At 37.9% G+C, this 6,254-nt stretch overlaps 1 non-coding gene across 1 annotated transcript; it reads left to right on the top strand.

The window, feature by feature from the left end:
* Positions 1–5,191: 5,191 nt before the first annotated feature.
* On the top strand, positions 5,192–5,298 carry LOC140853003 (small nucleolar RNA R71). The gene has a single exon (XR_012136080.1). It is a non-coding gene; the product is annotated as a small nucleolar RNA R71 (small nucleolar RNA).
* Positions 5,299–6,254: the final 956 nt, after the last annotated feature.

Below are 6,254 nucleotides of genomic sequence, written 5' to 3'. Positions count from 1 at the left end.
CCTACTTACCTTGTTAGTGTGCATGTGCAATTGGAAGTGCTAATAGTCTTTAAATGACCTAAGCCACCAAGAGTCTAACCAGCTAATCTTCTCCGTGACTCACTACATTAGCAAATACTTTCTAACTTACTCTTATTTCTTTTATAGATTAATTTATTTATATATATATATATATATTTATTTATTATTTTTTTATTTTTTTACATAATATATTAAATGCAAGAAATAACTCATAGTGGAAGGAAAAGGAAATGATAACACCTGATTTTGTTCAAGCTCTCCCCTCAACTTGACCGACATTGTCCCCAATGGAGTTTATCTAATTTATTTGTCCTAAGCAAACTGAAAACAAAGAAAGCATTAGAAATTAAATAAGCTGGGTTGCCTCCCAGAAGCGCTAAGTTTTATGTCTTCAGCCAGACCAAACCTCGAAGCAACTTAATCAGAATAAGTTGGTTCATAAAGAACCATGGCATCTTCAACAGTCTTGACAGGTAATTCCAAGAATGGTTTTAATCGTTGACCATTAACTTTAAAGATAACACCATTACTTGGGTTTTCAATCTCAACAGCTCCGTGTGAAAAAACTTCCTTTACTAAAAATGGTCCTGTCCAGCTAGACCTAAGCTTTCCTGGAAACAGATGTAATCTAGAGTTATATAAGAGCACCTTTTGTCCGATATTGAAAGTTTTTCTTATAATTGATTGATCATGAAATGCTTTGGTTCGTTCCTTGTATATCCTTGCATTTTCATAGGCTTCATTTCTAAGTTCTTCTAATTCGTTCAATTGAAGCTTCCTATGGTTTCCAGCATCGTTCAAATTTGTATTTAGTTGTTTGATGGCCCACATGGCTTTGTGTTCTATCTCAATAGGCAAGTGACATGGTTTACCAAACACAATCCTATAAGGAGACATTCCTAGATTGGTCTTGAAAGCGGTTCGGTATGCCCAAAGTGCATCAATTAATTTTAAAGACCAATCCTTTCTATTGGCATTAACAGTTTTTTCCAGGATCTGTTTGATTTGTCGGTTTGACATTTCAACTTGCCCACTAGTTTGAGGATGATATGGTGTGGCCAATTTGTGGGTGACATTATACTTTTTCATCAATGTTGCAAAAGGTCGGTTACAAAAATGGGTTCCCCGATCACTAATGATTGCCCTAGGAATACCAAACGGGAGAGAATATTTTCTTTAAGAAACTTAATGACCATTTTGCTATCGGGTGTTCTACATGCAATTGCTTCTACCCATTTTGAAACATAATCAACTGCTACTAGAATATATTCATTTCCAAAGGAATTTGGAAATGGTCCCATGAAATCGATCCCCCAAACATCAAAAACTTCAACTACCAAGATTGGGTTGAGTGGCATCATGTGTCGCTTGGTGATTCGGCCCATTTTCTGACATTGAGCACAATTTTTACAATATTCGTGAGCATCCTTAAACAAATTGGGCCAATAAAAACCACATTGGAGAACCTTAGCAGCAGTTTTCTTAGACGCGAAGTGACCCCCACATGCTTGATCATGACAAAAAGATAAAATATTCATGACTTCGTTATCTGGGATACACCTTCTAATAATTTGATCAGGACATTGTTTAAAAAGATAAGGATCATCCCAAATGAAATACTTCACTTGGGCAAAGAATTTATATTTATCCTGCTTAGTCCAATGAGAAGGTATCTTGCCTATGGCTAAATAATTTACAATATCAGCAAACCAAGGTTCAGTAGACAAAGACATGAGTTGCTCATCTGGGAAAGATTCATTGATGGGTGGTTCACTAGATGGTGCAACTGAATTCGGGACAAATGATCTGCTACAACGTTCTCAGTGCCTTTCTTGTCCCTAATTTCTAGGTCAAATTCTTGAAGGAGCAAAATCCATCTGATTAAACGTGCCTTGGCATCCTTCTTTGCTAGGAGATGTCTAATGGCTGAGTGATCGGTGTAAACAATGGTGTGGGTCCCAACCAAATAAGATCTAAATTTCTCTAAAGCAAAGACAACGGCAAGAACTCCTTCTCAGTTGTGGTGTAGTTAAGCTGCGCATCATTTAAGGTTTTACTTGCATAATATATCACTCTAGGCAGCTTATTTATTCGTTGACCTAAGATTGCGCCCACAACATGATCGGACGCATCACACATTAATTCAAATGGTTCAGACCAGACAAAGGATGAATGATTGGAGCTGATACAAGTGCATTTTTTAGAAATTCAAAGGATTCCAAGCACTCATGAGTAAATTCAAATTTAGTATCCTTTGCCAAAAGATTAGTCAGTGGACGTGCTACTTTGCTAAAGTTGGCAATAAACCTTCTATAGAATCCAGCATGACCTAAAAATGAACGTATTTCTTTCACAGATTTAGGTGGTGGAAGACTTGCAATTAGATCTATTTTGGCCTTGTCCACTTCAATCCCCTTTTTAGAAATGACATGGCCAAGAACTATTCCCTGTTTGACCATAAACTGACATTTTTCCCAGTTGAGAACTAGGTGCTTCTCCTTACATCGTTCTAGAACTAATTGCAGGTGATTCAGACACTCGGAGAAGGTTAGACCAAAAACAGAAAAGTCATCCATAAAAATTTCTAGAAATCGTTCTATCATATCTGAAAATATGCTGATCATGCATCTCTGAAAGGTTGCCGGTGCATTACATAGTCCAAAGGGCATTCGTCTATAGGCAAAAGTACCAAATGGACAGGTGAATGTAGTCTTTTCTTGATCTTCAGCGGCTATGGGGATCTGGTTGTAACCGGAGTATCCATCAAGAAAACAGTAAAACTCTTGTCCGGCTAGTCTTTCCAACATTTGATCAATAAATAGCAAAGGAAAGTGATCTTTCCTTGTCGCAGCATTCAACTTTCTATAGTCTATACAGACCCTCCATCCCGTTTGGGTCCTAGTTGGGATAAGTTCGTTTGCATCATTTTGGACCACTGTTACCCCAGATTTCTTGGGTACTACTTGAACTGGGCTTACCCAAGAGCTATCAGAAATAGGATAAATTATTCCACTATCTAGGAGTTTCAGAATCTCCTTTTTAACTACATCCTTCATAACTGGATTAAGCCTTCTTTGGGCTTCTCTTGTTGGTTTAGCCTCTTCCTCTAAGTATATTCTATGTTGAACTATAGAAGGGCTTATTCCTTTGATATCTGCTATGGTCCAACCTATTGCCTCTTGATTTGCTTTTAGAACTGACAATAACTCCTCCTCTTGCTTGGGATCTAGGTCTGATGCAATAATTACAGGCAAAGTTTCTTTGGGTCCTAGATATGCATACTTGAGATGTTCTGGGAGGGGCTTCAGTTCTAAAATGGGTGCTTCCTCTATCGATGGTTTAGGTGATGAGTTCACCATCTCAATGATTGGTTCAGTAGGAAGTGTCGATTCCTGATTAATCTGATTTTCTTTAAGTATTTCATTGACATCCTCAGACTCATGGATTAACCAGGGGTTAGACTCTAGGTCGACTTCATCATCACTAATGTCAATGGATTCATAAATACCATCTTGGACTACATTGACATCAGCATGAGAAGAGGATTCCTGTTCTAAGTTAAAAACATTAAGCTCAATGGTCATATTCCCAAAGGATAACTTCATTAGACCATTTCGACAATTGATTTCAGCATTGGCCGTAGCTAAGAATGGTCTTCCTAAAATGACAGGTATATGTCCTTTAGGATTCGCAACTGGCTCAGTCTCTAAAACAATAAAATCTACAGAAAAATAAATTTTCAACCTTTATCAGAACATCCTCGACCATTCCCTTAGGGATCCTGAGAGATCTATCGGCTAACTGTAATGTGATCCCAGTAGGTTGAAGTTTTTCTAATCCTAGTTGTTCATACATCGAATATGGAAGGATATTCACACTAGCTCCTAGATCTAGCAAGGCCTTTTTTATATTGGTTTCTCCAATAACACAAGAAATTGTTGGAGCTCCAGGGTCCTTATATTTAATTGGCACATGGCTAGATAGGTATGAACTGACACTTGCAGCCAAAAATGCTTTCTTTGGTACATTAGTGGTCCTTTTCCTAGTGCAGAGATCTTTTAAAAATTTGGCATAAGTTGGAACCTGATGGATTATATCTAAAAGAGGAATATTAACTTGGACTTGTTTAAATACCTCTAAAATTTTATCTAAATGTTCAGATTTATTGAATTTCAGTCTGTTTGGAAAAGGAGCTCTAGGACTTTTAAGTACTGGACTAGGTGAATTTTCAGTTTCTGGTGCTTGAGGTTGAAAGGTAGTAGTTTTAGAAGGTGACTCGGCAGATGAGTCATCTATATCATCAAGTGTAACTACCTTATTGTCTATTTGTTTTCCTGATCTTAAGGTATGAATGGCATTTATACCATTAACTTGGTTTCCTTGTTGGGGTCGTGGACCATTTTGGTTCCTAGGATTTGGCTCATGTTGGCTAGGTAACCTACCATGTTCTCGTTCACTAATGGTCGAAGCCAGCTGACTTACTTGCATTTCCAGACGGGCTATAGCTTGGGTGTTATTATTTATGAGTTGACCCGTGGTTTGCATAAAGCTGGTATGTGTCTTCATCATGGCTTCTAGGCTTTTCTCTAAAGAGGTAATTTTCTTGTCATTATCATGGAAGCCTGGCGGGTTGTTCATTACTGGGTTGGACCTTAGATTTTGCTGATTGAAATTTGGATTGCCTACATTAGGATTCTGGGACCATGAGAAATTCGGGTGATTCCTCCAACCTGGGTTATATGTGGGTGCATAAGGATTGTTCAATGGTCCTTGATAGGTGGCATTCACCTGTGCACACTCATTCGAGTAGGAACATTCTTCTAAGACATGGTCTGGTGCATTGCACCCTTTACACATGGGTGCAGATATTTGATTTACATTGGCTGGTCTCTGTAATTCTAAGGCTTCCAATCTACGTGTTAAGGTTGCAATCTTGGCCTCTGATGCTAAGGTTGGTTGAATTTGATGCATTCCTCCTCTTGAAGGTGTAGCTTTATCAGGTTCCCTAGTTGTTTCCCACTGTAAATTTTTCTCGGCTAGGTCTTCTAAGAATTGCCAAGCTTCAGTAGTTTCTTTGTCCATAAATTGACCTTGGCACATGGACTCTAGCATGGTTCTTGAGTTTGAATCTAACCCCTCATAGATGATCTGGCATAGTCTCCAAGTTTCTATTCCATGGTGTGGGCATTGGGTCAAAAGATTCTTGAAACGATCAAAGTACTTCCAAAATGATTCACCAGCTAGTTGGTAAAATTGATTTATTTCATTCCTAATCCTAGCTGTTTTATGATGGGGGAAATATTTTTTTAAAAATGTTCTCACAAAGCCCTCCCAGGTAGTGACAGAATAGTTTGGCAGACTATAAAGCCACTTCTTAGCATTGTCCTTAAGGGCAAAGTTGATTAATCTAAGTTTGACCTCATCCTCTGTTAATTGCAGTTTCATGGTTGCACATACCTCCTCAAATTCTCTAATAAATATATAAGCATCCTCTAATCCTGTGAATTTTGGAAGCATATTTATGATTTGAGGTTTGATTTCAAAATTGTTAGCTGTCGGTTGTGGCAACCTGATACAAGATGGTTGGATGGAGCCAACTGGATAACACAAATCCTTAAGGGTCATGGGTTGGATTGGTTCAGCCATTGGAACAACAGGAATTGACTCAATCCTAACTAGACGACCCGACACTCTTCTCCACACACGAGGTGTACGGTTCTCGATGTTTATATAATTTTTTTTTTAATAAAATTTTTATGTATAAGGAAAAGAAAGAAAAGAGAAAAAGTTCTAAAGAGAAGATCCTAAGGAGTCCTAAATCTAAAGAAAAGTAACCAAATTAATTTAAATTTTAAATTTTTTTTTTTTTTTTTCAAACAAGTGAATCAATAAATTAAACTCAATCTATCCTAGGGTTAACCTAAATCTAGACAGCTCCTAACTGTTCCAAGATGACCCTTCAAACCTTCCAAGTGGAGATTGATCAACTAGTTAGCCAGGTAAGTATAAGAGGTGGGAGGTTCACTCATCGTTGCCTTTCTAGACACCAAACGAGTTGGCCAGGCTAGCAACTGAACCAATTTAACAAACCACCCTCAGGGACTTGCCTAGACACCAACTAATCAAACAACTCAAACTTGGTAGAACTCTTAGGGTTCCTTGTCCTATTGAGCTCGAATTCCTTAAGGTTGACGTCTAATTGATTTTAAGATTAAAAGTCTAGGTAATGCAAT

The sequence above is a fragment of the Elaeis guineensis genome, chromosome 12 (genome assembly GCF_000442705.2).
Source record: "Elaeis guineensis isolate ETL-2024a chromosome 12, EG11, whole genome shotgun sequence".
Lineage (NCBI taxonomy): Eukaryota > Viridiplantae > Streptophyta > Magnoliopsida > Arecales > Arecaceae > Elaeis > Elaeis guineensis.
The sequence above is the reverse complement of the archived record's forward strand: the minus strand, read 5'-3'. Positions and strand labels throughout refer to the sequence as shown.